Raw genomic sequence first — 16,597 nt, 5'->3', positions numbered from 1 at the left:
TCTAGTGTAGTGGCTGTGAACACTCTTCTCTTGGTTCTCTTAACACTGTCTAGAACATGCACACACAACAGATGCTCAATGAATGTTGTTGCCTTAGCTCTCTGACAGCTGGAGAGATGCAGCACTTCCAAGTTATAATATTTACTGCCTGTGTCACACAACTGAGTAACTAGTTAACCAGCCATCCAAGGAAGAAAATAATAGGCTGATCAGAACTTCTGGTAACAGCTCCTGTGGATCGATTTCAGAATTCACCTTCTCAGTCAGTATGTTTCACTCTTTCCTTCGGAGAGAGACACTCTGTGGCTACATGTCATAATTCCTCTTCAGTATATGGGCTGCGGTAAAAATGGACGCAATAAGTAAAGAAGAAACTGCTTACTTTCTCAGCTTGGTAAATATCATACCAGGAGCGTCATCTTTGCTAGGATATGTATAACAAAACAGTCAGAATGTTCGCAGGATAAATAAAGGTCTCAGTTGGATATTAAAGAAATTAATCTCTATAAAGCCAATAGGGCAACAAAGAAAAATCACTGATTTGGGCCAATGCTTAATTTAATTTATGCTCAGTTAATAAAATAGATGAGGCACTGCTTTTCCCTATAAAAAAAAAAAAAAATTCAAGCTGATTTTTTAAGAAACTGAGACTCATCTTAAATTACCATGTCAAGGAAGTAAATGGAATCACAAAACTGGTATTTAAAACCAAATCTATCTATACTTTGGGGCTGGTGGTTATTTGTTTGTTTTGCTTTCCCCATTGTTGGCTCCAGAATGTCTAAATAGGGAGAGATTTCAAGAAGTCATCTGGTTAGAAGAGAAAGACCGAGTACTTATTTTGCAGTTGTCTGAGCAGAACAAGCACCCTTTTTGTGCTTTTGGGGTGACCACTCAAGGAGGTGTTCTGATGGAGAGAGTCCACTTAGCTAACTTGTGCCACTATCATTGTCATTTTCACGTGGTATAGAGAAAGTGGGATGGGCACAGACTTTCACAAGAAAAGCTTTTAACTGTTACTCTAAACCATCAAAGTTGCAGCAGATAATCCTTGAGTTGCTTTGAGTGAAAGTTCTTTACCATATAACTAAGTTTTCTCATCTATAAAATTAAGGAGTTGGATGAAATCAATTCTGGTATCCTGCGATTCTTTTATTACTAAAATCTCATCAATGTCTAACAACTAGTAAGATTTTATGAAGCTAAATTCTCAGTCTGGAAACTGCTTCCAGCGAAAAGGATCTTCTGCAAAGCTTACGTTGCGGTAGTACACAGGAAGGCAGTACAGCATGATGGGGAAGGGCTCGGCTTAGTAGGCACACTCTGGGCTCCACACCCAGCTTCACCACTCTCTAGCTGTGTGCCCTTGGGCAAGTCCCTCCCCCTCGCTTTTTAGATCTCTCAGGCTGTTAAATTCTGAATGTCCGCCGTTGTCATTATTAAGGAGCCAATGGAAATAAAAGCAAAGGCAACTGAAGGGAGAAATTCATACTTTATGGACCAGAAAAGACCTCTCGGAATCAGTACCATATTTACACAGGACATTTCACTCAGTTATAACCAGCTGCACATTTATATTTCACTCCTAGTATTAAAATATTCATTTAATATTTAGTAATTAGCAGCAAGATTATTGCAGTAACGTTCCTCTAGAAGGACCTTTCTCTCCTGTAGTTCTGAGGAAAAAAAAATAAACTGTGTGTCTGATTAAAAACTCTTATCATCTCACCAACAGACACCAGTTTGATTTCTCCTTTTAACTGCAGTGAGGTCACACTCCTGTGTTTGTGACATAGCAGTGGGTTGCCATGGAGATGACAGCTTTATCAGCAACTCTGCTCTGCAATGACTTCACAGCAAGGTTACCAAGAAGCAGATGGGCTGTGAAGGAGACAAACCCCCTTGTCTAAACACAAATAGCATTGATAATTAATTAGCTGAAGCAGCAGGGGAGACTATGAAAATGTGTGAAAGGTAAAAGGATTTCTATTTATTACACGTTTGTTAGTTGTATTGCTCTTGCCAGAGAAAAATCACAGCCCTCCTCATCTTACAAATATTACATTGTATACCAAATAAATATTGCACTAACTGGTTTGAGTATGCTGAGGTTCACCTTCTAGACACATTGATTTCTTGGTTAAAGTAGCAAAATAAGTTATCTTTTGTGACTGTGTTTAAAGGTCCCCCCAAAAGATTGTAAAACAGAACAAAACTACCTCAGATTATTGAGATGATTAAAGGAACTCAGTGTCAATATATTTAGATTTCTGACGACCCATTTTGAGTATATCAATTCTGTATTTGAAAATACTTCCTTTGATGATAAAGTCCTTTCTATTAATTTTCTAGGGTTGTGATCACAAAATACAAACTAGGTGATTTAAGTAACATTATTTTCTCACAGTTCTGGAGACTAGAAGTCCAAGATCAAGGTTTGGTTTCTTCTGAGATCTCTCTCCTGAGCTTGCAGAGAAGCTGCCTTTTCACTGTATTCTCATGTGATCTTTCCTCTGAGTATACACATCTCTGATATCTCTGTGTGTTCAAATTTCTTATAAGGACACCAGTCAGATTGGATTAGGGTCCACCCTAACAGCCTCATTTTCACTTAATCACCTTTTAAAAGACCACATCTTCAAATACGGTCACTTTCTGAAGTACTGGGGGTTAAGGCTTCAACATATAATTTGAGGGGAACACAATTCAGCCTACCCTATTTTATCATTTGGATAAGTATAAATTACATAACATTGTACGCAAAGTCTTTCCTAACTAGATCTCCACCTCTTTGATAGCATTTACCTCCAGAAATATCACCACAAGCAGCATACAGTGGAAACATAGCAGATTACTAGAAGTTCTGCAAATATCCCATGCATCTAAACGCGCTATATTTGCCACTTCTCTTCACCTTCCTTGTGAACTCAGCCACTTTTCAGATAACACCTCCTCTTTGATGCTGTTCCTGACTGCTGGCCCCCACTGGCAGAGCTAAGAATCCCTTCCCCCTCTGCACTTTGGACGTAGCTTACTGGAGTCCTTCACATTGGTCTAATTGCATGTTAATGCAAGTCTGTTTCTCCTAGGAAATGGTGAAAGCTGAGAGGACAGGCTTGCATTCTCCTTAAGGCTTCTACACCCATATTTTCCTCAGTGCACAGAGCTTTGAACTGTTTTCTGTATGCCTGGAGACATACAACTTGAAAGTTGTAAGGAAGAAAAAAAGTATACACAATAAAAAAGAAATACAGCCCTTGAGAACCATGGGTAGACAGATATAGGTGTGGAAGCTTTTTCTCTCAGATGCTGGTAATCTGGATGTCTGGCTTCTTCCAAGAACATGTTCTGAGTTGGGCTCACAGCTCAAGGTCCCACATCTTCATACTAGCCCTGCTGATGGCTTCATTGTGTGTGAGTTGGGGTTTGAGGCTCCAGTCACAGGCTCCTGAGAGTTTATCTCACAAGAAGAGCTGTCTCTGACACCAGTGACAGTCAAGGACTGAATCCTGTGCTCCACTACTTTATCCACAGCCCCTTGTGTGGACAGAGGCTAAGAATTAGGGGTCACCTCCTCTCTTTCAGCTCATACTCCCAATGCTATGGAGCTTCATTATCTCCAGGACCTTCTGGGTTTTTGGAGCAGAGAAGACAGCTGAAGCCAGTTGTGTTGTCCTGCCCCATTAGCCGATTGGAGGATTTGCTGTGATTCATGTCGCTGGGGATGTTGAAGTGACAGTGGTGTTTCGAAAAGCAGGTGAGAGCCCTTTTAAAAATGTCCTCTGTATGTGGATTAGAAAAAGGCCACTTCGACATGATCAGACCAAGGTAAAAATTTAGTTAAAACATTACCTATTTTTATTTCAAATTGGAATATAAACTCAGTGTGGTAAAACTCATTATCACAAACATCTGAAGCTCTAATTGATAGCTCTATGTCTTTGTACAGTTAAAAATGGAAGACCAATTTAATAATTACTTAATGTAATATGTTTGGTATGAAAATATGCTTGCTACACTGAGCAAATATTATTTAATTTCCCCGACCTCAAAAACAAAATAAAACAAAATGAAACTTGGTGGACAGAATTATTATTTTCTTCACTCTGCCTATGAAAAAGGCTTAACATTTGGCCTGAGGAGGTGATGTGGCTTTTGTAGGTGCGATGATAATCTAAATTATTCTAATTTCCCAACTAGTTGACGTACATCCCTACTATTTTATTCTTTATGTCACTTTCTTTTAGAACTGTCTTGTTAAGAAATCAGTAAATTATTCAGCCCTTTCTTTCATATATAGTGCCTACTGGCTAGGTAACTTCTGATGAAAGCACTTTTTTCCTTTGTAAGTAAAGACAGCTGGATGTAGCTCTCCGAATGTGGTACCCTGGCCCTCTTTCATCACCTCATTTGAAACAGTCTCTGTCTCTGCATTCTTGGTAGAGGCACCAGGAAGGAGATGATGTATAATTACATGTCTGGTGGGGTTTTAAATGTGAATAACTGTCTATCTACAAGAAGACACTAGCCATTCATTCTTTCCTCAGTCAGTAGATGATAAGAACTTTAGGAAGTGAGCAGAACTTTGAGATAATTTAAAATGAATGATATAAGATCAAATGATTTATCCCCACTATCTGATTTTCTTTGAGAAAATGACTAATTCTCCAAGCCCACAAACAAAGAAAATGAAATAAACAACAAATTTTAAAGATGAAGCTAAAATCACTCTGAAATCAAAAAAAGATATGTTCAATGTGAGCCAACCGTAACATCTTTAAACCTTCCATTTGTTGGTGCACATTAGAAAAAGGAAGATAAAACCCCAAATGACATCTAGCCTGTTAGCTGGGTAATTTGATTTTCATGTATTTGTGAGCTGGCGAAGCACGCTTGTCTCTCTCTGTGTGTAAGCATTGAGGCTGGCAATTAACCCTGTTCCCTTAGCAATCAAATGTGTTTGCTGAGACCTCACTCAAAGCCACCTCAGACGGGGCCCCAAGCTAATGACCTGTGCTGGGCTTGACTAACATCTATCTGTCTGTCTGTCTATCTATCTATCTATCTATCTATCTATCTATCTATCTATCATCTATCTATCATCCCTCTATCATCTCTCTATGATAATAGCAAGTACTAGTTCAATATTTGCCTCTTAAATAATACTCAATACATTGGGATTTGATCATAGCTAAAAATTTAGATGGCACATTACCATTCATTTATCCATCTTTACATTTCACAAACATTTATTCAGTATCTATTATGTGCCAAGCACCATGTTAGGTTCTGGGGACCCAAATATTAAGATGAACCTCTTGCCTTCCATGTATTTTACTGAAATAGAATTTTATGTGTAGAAACATTCATTTTAAATAGGAACTTATTTCTTTATCCTGGTCACTCTCTTTTATCAGACAAGTTATCACATTGACCACAATCAAGCAAAGCACACGGTACTCTCTTTGAACTCTTCTCTCTATCATCCCTTTAGAATCTGTCTTTGATTCTAATGCCCCAGGAACTTTCTCCAACCTTCCATATTCCTTGTTTCCATCTTTTTCTTCTGAGTTATCTTCATAAATTTTCACTACAAACAGGAGAATTACCATCCCTGAATTTCTGGAATCTAATTCTTTATCCCTTACCTCTCCTCATCACTCTGAGTGGCAATTTCAGTCTAAGTGGCACAACTTTTCTTCTCCTTTTCAATATTTGTTTCTCCATTTCTTCACAGTTTCTGGTGTACCTTGCAAAGAACTATAAGATGATACAAAAATAAAATTATAGAGAAGAACATACCACAGCTGTCAAATTCCTTTAAGTTGATAGTAAGGGTTTAGTGAGAATTGTTTCTAAATAGCTTGAGATCTTTGACCAGTATGGCTTTTTAAGTATGGGTTTATAGAATCTCAGGTTTTTAGAACTTTAATCCACTTTTACCAGCAAATTTGGTTACTGAACTGATAAGATTCCGAATTGTTCTCTGCCTCTGGCCACCACAAGTGAGCATACCTGTGAGGCAAGAGAGAGGGTCTGGTGCCCTACTTTACTGTTGTCTCCTCCCATTATAAATTTTTTATACTCAGCCATGCAGCTTCCTCTCTTATTCTACTTCTGGTGTAGGCCAGGAGAGAGAGGAAGAATATTAGTCACCCTGTAGAAAGGACAAAGTAAAATAAGTAGGCTGGTTTAGAGCCTTTCTACTCCAAGTATGGTTCACTGAGCAATAGCATCTCCATCACCTAAGAGTTTATTAGAAATTCACAATATCAAGATCTACCCAAGACGTATTGAATTAGAAGCTATATTAAATAAAATCCCACCAGTGACCCACAGACACACTGAAGTTGAGACAAAATTGAGAAACAGTGGTCTAGAAGGTGACTCTGTCCACTGTCAAAAGGCAAAGAAAGAAAGTGGCTCACGAATGGGGTACAGAAACTATCTTGGAGACAAATAGGGAGAAAATAATAGAGGACAAAGAGAAGAATCTTTGTCCTACACACACACACACACACACACACACACACACACACACACACACACACACACCCTTCTCTAAAACTTTTCAGTCCTCTCTGGACTTCAGCTGCTAGGAGTTAACTCTCAACTGATTGCTGGGCATATCTAATATCTGTATTCTACCTGAGATGTTCACAGATGTTCATAGGAGAGTAATCCTTAACTTTCTTCCTTAACCCAAACATTAGGTTTGATGGATGAAGGTAGTGTTCCCGATATTGCCCTCACTGGCCAAAGATTAGGAAGCTCATTTAAAGAAATTCTCCTTATGATGATTTGAAGCAGGAATCCAGCCGTGCTATTTTTTCCAGAAGTGACACACCGTTTTCTTGATCATTTGAGAATTCTTCTTATGCCATCATCAAACACAGAACTGTTGATTTTCAGAGTTAAAAGGAACCATAAAGGACCAGTCTGATTTCTTATTTGATGCTAAAATCTCTGCCACAATATAATTAGTCACTGCCCAGCTGATGCTTGGCTGAAATAAATTAAAAAAAAAAAAAACCCTCTAAATTCATGCTTATATGCCATCAAGCGTTCAGTGATATTGCAGCTACTTTGCTCATTATTTGAGAATACAACATTCCACTGATGACATATGTTACCCTCTTCTCAGTCTAGCATGCTTCTCATAAAAATTTAAGCTTCCGAGTAGTGATGTAGAGAGGGAAAAAGTCTCTTCATAAACAAATCCTTTTGCCTAAGTACTCATAAAAATGGTAATTAGAGCCCAGCATGAGAGATACAGATTTCTCACACTAATAACAACAGTAGTAGTAGTAATAATAATAATAATAATAATAATAATAATAATATACCCGTCAAGACACCATTCCAGAGAAATATTTGCTATTAATATTATTGTTGTTGTTGTTGTTATTATTATTATTGTATTACTTCTAATAATAGCGATAAGTTAAGTGTTAAGAGATTGGGCCTTCAGTGTAATTAAGTAAGCATACTTAGAAAGGGCTCCCCTGAAGGCATTTCTTCAATTAATAAAGGAGACTGACAGATCTCACAGCCTACTGCCAGGTACCAATTGATTAACTCTCTTTAATAACTGTTTAATTTGCTTTCTCGTACGAATCATGTCGTGCAAATTGTTGGCCTCTGCCACTTGGTGACAAAGCGAATGTAATTTCACTATGCTGAGTGGCACTGCCCACCAGCCCGACCTCCCACCTTCTTTCCTCCCACCTTTGGCCTTTTCCATCCCTGCCCTGCCCTCCTTCTGCCTGTAATCCAGACACAGATCTGGCCACTCGCTTCTCTGGGAAGCCTTGCAATGGCAATGAGAGAGGAAACTGGTTAGACCTTTAGAGCAGCAGCTGCGGGAAGAAAGAAACATCTCTTTGCTGTGTCTCATGACCACTCTCCATGCTTAAAAAAATTCATAAGCTCACAGCATGAATTAGCATGGCCTCATTATAGACACAGAATTAGGGTCATATAAGGCCAAAATGAAAACAAGGTGATTAAAAAAAGAATCAAAGTCCCGCGAGCAGGGGAAATTGTACCAGGGAGACAGAAGGTGACAAAGAATGGACAATAGAGTAAATATGATGAAAACATAGGAGTGGACTAGACCATTGATATGCATCCCATTAGGCATATCAGGGAACTCCAGGACACAGTCGCATTTGATGACTGAGAAGTAGATGTTGGCAGTCACCACCCCACCCTGTTACACATAACTCCTGTGTCTCGCCTTTGGCATCTTGCTTAGCCTTCATCTTTCTGCCTTGCAAAATTGGAAGACCTTTTACAACACATCAAGCATGGAGAAGCATACAGGTGGTTGAAACCACTTATTTTAAAATTCTCAAATATACCTGGTACATTCACATGTCTACGTCTTTGGGGACACTGTTCTGTCATCTGGGCAGAATGCCCTTCACACTCCATGTGAATGATCAAGGGTCGTTACAAAGACTCCACCTCTCACATGAAGCTTTCTATTTCTAACCAGAGGACGTAGAGAGTGCTCCTTCCATACAATGCTTTTCCGCTTTGCACCTGTTGCTTAGCTAAGTAAAAGCAGACCTTTCAGTCTTTCACACAAGCCCCTCCTTGCAATAACCTAAACACAGCTTTCTATTCTACCTTCTACCTTCTACCATTTCTCCACACAGATCTAGTGGCCACATTTTATTAAACTTTATTCTTCCCTCCCCTCTGTACCTTGTCTTTGCTTTTCCTTCTAGCAGGAATTTCTTTTCTATACAGTCAGTTTTCAGTAATCACACATCTTAGCCATTAAAGTTCAGCACTGAAACCATTTCCTTCTTAAAAATGCAACAGGATATGATCTCTCTCTGCTAAACTCTATATCATTTATGTCATCTGCACAGAAATTTAATTTTTTGGAGTGATAAAAAATTATTTGAGGAGAGATAATTTCAAGACTCTCTGCTAAGTCCCCATAGAACTTTTTTTCCTCCTCATGACAGTAACAGTTTGCTTTGACTGCCTCATGGACATTTGTAATAGGTTTACACAGGAAACTTCATAATAATCTGAAAGGTAGAAATCTTTGTCAGCTTGGATTTCAGACAGGAAGTAACTTTCTACTGCAAGGAGTTTAAAATTCCTTTTTCTCACCCAGAGAGTAAAGAGAATGTTGATTTTATCAATGGGAAATAAGCCAGCAAAGAGAAGAAAGATACAAGATGTTAAGAGTATGTAGAAGTATCATGGCACTCAGTCATTTCTGTAACTAGTAAGCAGACAATAATGGAGGAAAGCAAGGTCTAAAGAAGAGTTTTCTTAGTAGAGATTTGAAACTTAATAACGGTAAGCAGGTGATTTTGAACCATAGCCCAATACCAAGCTAATACTGTTACCTAAATGAAATATATTAAAAAAGGAATGTTTTTGCAATTGAAGAGTAAGCACCTCAAGATGATGCTCAATTACTAAAACACAACTAACACAACTTGCCTTAGGGATATCTGCTGTTTGCCTGACATTGATACTGGGACCAAGCCAGCACATTTTAGAGGTGGGAAACTCTTTAGGAGGAAAAAGAAAAAAGTAAGAAATAAAACTTTGAGAACTCTGGGGAAAAACAAAAGAACAAAAAAACGAAAAAACAACCAACCAACAAGCAAAGAAAAATCATAAACAAAAAATCTAAACTAATGAAGACTACACAGAAGACTGCAAAAAAGCGTTCCTATTCCTAACTGGCAGAAAACCTCATTCTCACGGGCGTCATTCTAGTTTACATACACTACTATATTTTCTTGCTGAGAATAATGCAATGGTCTACTAACAAGCTTGCCGGCCACAGCCTTGTTCCCTATGAGCACATGCTCCACACAGCAGAGCATTTTTTTCTGAATGGAAAACCATTTCATGGCTTTACCATCCCCCACTACACTCTGTCCCACTCTCTCACATGCCTACCTTATCCATCCACTCCCTAAGTATTTATTCGGTCTTTACTAGGCACTAATGGTATAAAATTAAGCAGAAAATGCTGGATCTCTGTACTCAAAGAGACGCTTATCCTGCAATTAACCCAAATTCCTTGATGTGGCATACCAGATTCGTACTTAAGGGAAGTCACTTCTCTCTCCAATCTCCTGTACCACTTCCCTTTGGCTTCTACACTTCATTTTTACATGCAGACTTACTTTCATTTCTCTGTTAGCATTCTCCATACTCTCTTTTGCCTCACATTTTTTTTCACATGATGCTTTTTGTGTTGAAATACCTTCCTCGAATCCACCCTGACTCCCCCAGCTAACTGCTACTACCTCCAGTATATATATCCTTTATCACTCCATTTTCTCTTTGTGAGTCCGCTGCCTCCACTAGACTGATAGCTCCCTGAGAGAAACCGAGTGTTATTCATTGGTAGCTAACTCCAGTACCTGATTTATGTTGGTGCTCAATTATCATCACTTAGGTGAACTAATTACAGTTTGACCTTGTGTTGCTGGTTTCTACTAGATTGAGAGGAATAGATTTCAAATTGTGCCTGAAAGCAGGGACTTTGGTTGATGATTCTCTCCAGCTTGGTGAATACCAGGCACTTAATATTTATCAAATGAACGAATGAAAGGACAAATTCAAACAAAAAAATACAGTATTTAAACTATGTCCAAATAAACACAAGTGTGATCAGAAATGAAAACAAACATTAACCATCCTTTGGTCCAAGTAGAAATCTGGAACATCCTCACAGATGGTTATTATTTTAAGAAAAATATTATTAATTTTGTAGTCTTTTTTGTCTAATCCGGTCTTTCTTTTCCTCACAGGGCACAGTAAAGGCATGGGAGTTGAAATCATTAAGACTCTGTTTTACATTTACATCTAAATTATGAAATACTACATTTACCAGCCTCTACTAGCAGCAAGGCAACATTAATATTAATGTTTGGAAGGGCCTGCAGCATGGCAGTGGGATGATTTAAAGAGGAGAATAATCAGGACTGCATCTTAGTAAATAAATCCAAGGACCAATTTGTTTATTCTTTCACCCACATTTTTAAAGGGAAATTAATACTCTTTTAAAAAGGCAAATCGATACAGACTCTAAACTGCTGACTTGGTAAATTTAAAATGAAAATATCTCTCTTGTCTCCAGCAGCCTCCTAGCTAATGTTCCTTTATCCAGTCTCTCTCTAGCCCATTCCAATACCCTCAAAAAACCCTGCAGGAATACCCTTGAAATATCACTCATGAAGTGTTTATTAAGTTTTTGCCACCATACACCTGGCACCACCTGACCATTATGGGGACAGAGACCATGGAAGGGCCTGTCATTGTCTTCAACGGGTTTATATCTCAGACAGGGAGAGAATCTCTCTGAGATCAAGCATCCAAAGAAGACTCACAACAAATGTATTCTAAGATACCGTGATAAAAACTATTTTGAACATGTAATTTCTACTCTTGCAAATCTCCCATGATTCTTCCATGATTCATGATTTCTCCCACTCCCAGTATAGAGGCACTAGACACACATACACACACAGGCGCGCGTGCTCACACACACTGATGCATAAAATCTCATTTAATCCTCAAAATAACCCTGAGAAGTTTATAATAGCATGACTATTTTGTAGATGAAAGAACTGAGAGTTGAATGCCTATTTGAAGATCTTACATCTGGGAAGCAGCAAAACTAGTATTTAGAGTTTAGTTCTGCCTAATAAACTTCTATGCTTTCCATCATGCTCTCTCTCTTCATCAGTTTTTATCCACTGACTTTGGCATCACTCTATTGCTTCTCGATATTTCCTAAGATCTCTATTCTACTGAGACCAAGTTGATCTACCCGGCATTTCTAGAACAAATTTTGCTAAAACATGTTTTCATGACATGGTTTGCCCACCCATTACCATGAAAAACATAGAAGGTGTCAGCACAACTTATGGATTGAAAGTGTAGTGTCAGAAAGCAAACAGTCTCATATACTGACTTCACTCCTTTATAGGTATATGATCCTAGGCAAGTTTACTTTACCTATTTGTGTTTCTTTATCTGTAAAATGGAAAAATCATGATAGTATCCACAAATTTTATTAACTATCTTTGATAACTAATGCTGGTTACTATATTTACATTTGTGATTTAGAAATGGTCATCTAGATGTATGGGTCCTAGGAAGTTATTGGATTAAAGACTCAAAAAAAGTTTGAAGATAGAACTTATAAATGTCATATTGCCTTGCCCATTAGAAGATAAAATAATAATAATTTAATAGTAGAGATAGAATGAAATTTGTACAATCCTCCTTTTTTCACATGTGGGGACCACCGAAGCCCAAAAAAGGTAAAACAATTTGTCCAGGTTCACACATCTAATGGATGGGCTTTTCTAGAAGTCTATAGTATTGCTTTTGTCTCAAGCAGTTTCTGGGAGTACCAACTCATTTAGCCCATAAACGTTCTTCCACACTCTAATCACAAAAAGCAGGCTCTAAACAGCTCTGGCGCACTCATTTGCCCCAGTTTTAGCTATTTCTCCATTGACAAAAATGCTGGTCTCCTGTAAAGCCCAACTGAGCTTTCTTAGCCAGGTATTAATATTTATTTGGGGTTTAAATTATTTCAAAAGTTATATGCAGAAAAGTTTTTTTCCCCTATAAAATAAATGTTTTAACTATGGGTAAAAAATCTAGTTCAACTCATTTCAATACATATGGTTCTGGCACCATATGCTAGACGTCGGGGATAATAAGGTGGAACAAACAGCATGGTTCCTGCTCTATTTAGGCTGCTTCATGAGGTTTCACATACATCATACATTAAAAATTCTCTTCTCTTTAATTAGGTTAGGTTAATAATACTGAAACAAACATTTACTGCCTGATTATGAATGTATTATTTTATCTAATTTAGGGAGAAATAAAGAATAAGGTAAGACTTTAGCAATTTAAATGTTCCATGTTTCTAGGAGCTCCTTATGACATGTTATTTATTTTATAAATTTAAGTCGTCTCTTTCTCCATCATTTTTCTTCTTGGATAAAAATCTTTGCACTGAATATTAACCAAGGTTTTGAGACTATGTGCCAGATTATATAGGCTATAGAAAACATACACAGACTCACAGACACACACACACACACACACACACACACACACACTCTATAAAGCAGATTATTTATTTATATATTAGAATATGTTTTATATAGTGAGATATAGTAATATTTGTAGAATTTAAGCTCTAGTACTAGGTATTTAATATTCCTTAATATAGATACCATAATAATATAAGTGCCACCATTACTATTTTTTTCTTAGTCCTTAGGTATCCCATATAAGGATTTTATATTGCATTATCTCGTGCCATCCTTACACAGAAATAGAAATTATCACCCTCAGTTGAGGTTTAGGCTATATAAACTTGACCAAAGTCATGTGGTCTATACATAATAAAACTGAAATTTGAACTGAGGTCTACCTGATCAGATTTTGTGCATCTTTCTAATCCCAAAGAGATTTTTTTTTTTTAATTGCACAAAGCAAAATGACCCTTTGAACAAAGGGTCATTGTTGAAAGCTGAAATAGTAAAAAGGCAACACAAATGCTACTTTGTGAAAGAAACACAGAAAAGTTTAGCAACCAGACTTGGAAAGAGTTGTTAAAATAGAATCCCTTGCGAATAGGCCTATATAGATTTGTAAAGATCCTGAAGCAGCTTTGCAGAAACTGCACCAAACGTGCAGCAGTGAATTCTGAAGGGATTTTAAATGCTTTTTTTATTGTTATAGAAAAGGAAATAGAATTTTTAGACGTCATTCATTTAATAATGCAATCCAAGTTTTGGCTCTACTGAGATTTTGGAGGGAAAAGGAACATTAAAAGTGCCACAGAGCCCCCTGTACAAAACTTACAGGTTTTGACCAAAATGAAATGCCATTGTTTAATGTAGGGAACTGGGATGCCACATGCCGTAGACTCCACGTCCAGTTTTCCTGAGCCAGGCCAGGCTTTCAGAAGATATCTGGCTTGACAATTTTGCTGCCCCCCTCATCATCACTAGCTTAACACATGCATGTCGAGAGTGTGCGCGCGCGTGCGCGCGCACACACACACACATACACACAAACATACTACACTCAGACACCATTTTGATAAGAACATTTCAGAGCTATATAAAAGAATTAATTCACTGTTTGTCCCAGACTTCTGTTTTTCAAAGTGTGTTCCACAAACCAGCAGTAACAGCATCACCTGGGAGCATTAGAAATGCAGATGCTCAGGCCCTACACCAAATCCAATAAATCAGAACCTGCAATTTAACATGCTCACCCAGTAACTCACAGAAACAGTCATGTTTGGGAAGCAGTGGTCTATAAGAGGATTTAGCAAGTTTATTCCTGCAAGTACTAAAGCAGATAGTAATGTGCTACTAACAGGAACATCTACAGTCATTTCAAGGGCTTGTTCATTTGACTGATGCTCTGCAGTCCAGTTGAAAGTGGGACTGAATTAGGGTCCTGCAACCTTATTTCATGCACTATGGCAATATGAGGGCCAAGCTAAGTTTTGGTAGTCACTAACGGTGAGTTTACTTATGATGGTCAAGTCTTCCGTTTTGCATCATTAAAATGTGTCCTCTGCATTCTTTAAGATGTTCACCTTTTCTATGAAGGTATTTCTACTTCGTCCTCCCATTCTAAAGACTTTTGTGTATGTTTACATCTAAGCACTAATTTACTCTAGCACTATACCATGTTGACATAGTTTCTGTGGCTTTGTGTATATCTCAACATGGTTAGAATCCTTCGGAGTCAGGAACATTGTAATTAACCCTTACTTAATTCCAAAAGAGAAGGGAGAAGCCCAGAAAAAGAAAATATTGAAAGGGAATTTAGAACTGAGCCTACTCTGACCTTCATTTCTTGGTTTTTGTTTTTATTTTTTTCCTGAAGGAAAATGGTCCTTGGATTTTCCCTAATTACACGAGGATTCCTAATCTTTGTCCCTGATGGAAAATCAAATTGTGAGTGGAGTCATGTTTGAAAATGGAAAAGAAGCAAAGCTCTACTGCACTGAGCAGAGCTGGTCGAACAGATTTGCGATCACTCCTCATGTCAGGGCTTTAGCCTGGTTTGTGGACACAACCACAGCTGTGCAAATTTTGGAGTGGCAAGGGGACACTACAAACTATGTGTTTGCCTTACATGGCTTTTGTTTCATTTAAGTTCCCATCTTATGAGCTTCATTTTGCAATGCTGAGGGTAGGGATAGGATATTCAAAGTGGAATTCACTCAGAACCACAGCATTTCTCCTCATTTTTAGGTCACAACTGAAATTGGATTTTAATGTGAAATTTGCCTGGGGCTCAGCAGATGGTTCCCAAACACCACAAGCATCAATTTGCCTTCTGTACATTGATGTAGTTATAACAACGTATAAAACTGCTAGGGAACTCATATCCTATACAAATATGCCCTTCCCCTGTCTCTTCTGTTCCTCCCATTTTTTCTATTTTTATCATTTGATGCTGCATCACACACCTTGCTACATTCAGCCATGCCAATCATACATGTTATGATGAGTGGTGGGTGTGGATGGGAAGAAAAGAGGGAAACATTTTATGTTAGACTTAGTGGGCTCAGATCGTATGTTAATTTTTCTCTTTCTTTAAAAAAGTCCCTTTAAAATTTAGGGTGAAAAGGTAAGCAAATTGGATAGTGGATTGATTTATTCTGATGCTATCCCTTATAATTCTCATCTTTAAATCATCGCGCAGCTGCACTTCCAACCTTTCTGAACATCAGCATTAATGTTCCCAGCTCCTGGCAGTAGCTAGTAGAGATGGCATTTTATAATTCAGATGTAAAAATTAAAAGCCAAAGGCTGGAGGGAGTATACAGTAGCATAACAGATCCATCCAAGTGTTGATTGAAAGCCCTTCAGAAAGCCAGCCTTTCCCAGTCCCCCTTAAACAAGGAAATGCAATGTTAACAGTGGTAGTCCAGAAATTTACTTTCCTTCCTTAGTTAGAAAAAACAAACAAACAAACAAAAACAAAAAACAAACAAACAAAAAAAAAAACAAAAAACTATAAAGGGTATAGAATGGTTCCAGAAATATTTTCACTTTGAGAATCTTTAATCATATTCTCAACTGGTGCACAAGGGGAAAGAGCTCTGTTTGACCAACAGATGCATGAGAGTCAATGGCGTTCTAGTCAGGGAATAACAAGGCTATGCTTACTGCAATTTCTACAGGGAGATGATATCATCGGGAGTCCGAGGAATTTGCCTCTCATTTCTATTGGTGGAGAACTCCATGGAGAAAGGTCCCATGATCCCATTATTCATTAGCCATCTGTGTTAGAACCTTATTATTATTATTTTTTTGTCAAAAAACTGTTCTTTAATATTTTTATTTTGTATGGAACCTAGATTCTCGATTTCCTGCAGAAAGACTGACTCGTCATTATTCTCTTTGTATTATTCTTTTCTTCCTATGAAAACAAGTAGGCAGGTCTCTAAATTTGAAAGATGTAGATCAGAGAGAGTTTAAAAGTGATCTTAACTAATTATAAAATAAAATAAATGCTTATTAAAATAAAATAATTAAAACAGGTACTT

Source organism: Pteropus vampyrus, unplaced genomic scaffold (assembly GCF_000151845.1).
Source record: "Pteropus vampyrus isolate Shadow unplaced genomic scaffold, Pvam_2.0 Scaffold1, whole genome shotgun sequence".
Lineage (NCBI taxonomy): Eukaryota > Metazoa > Chordata > Mammalia > Chiroptera > Pteropodidae > Pteropus > Pteropus vampyrus.
Note: the sequence above shows the minus strand (reverse complement) of the source record.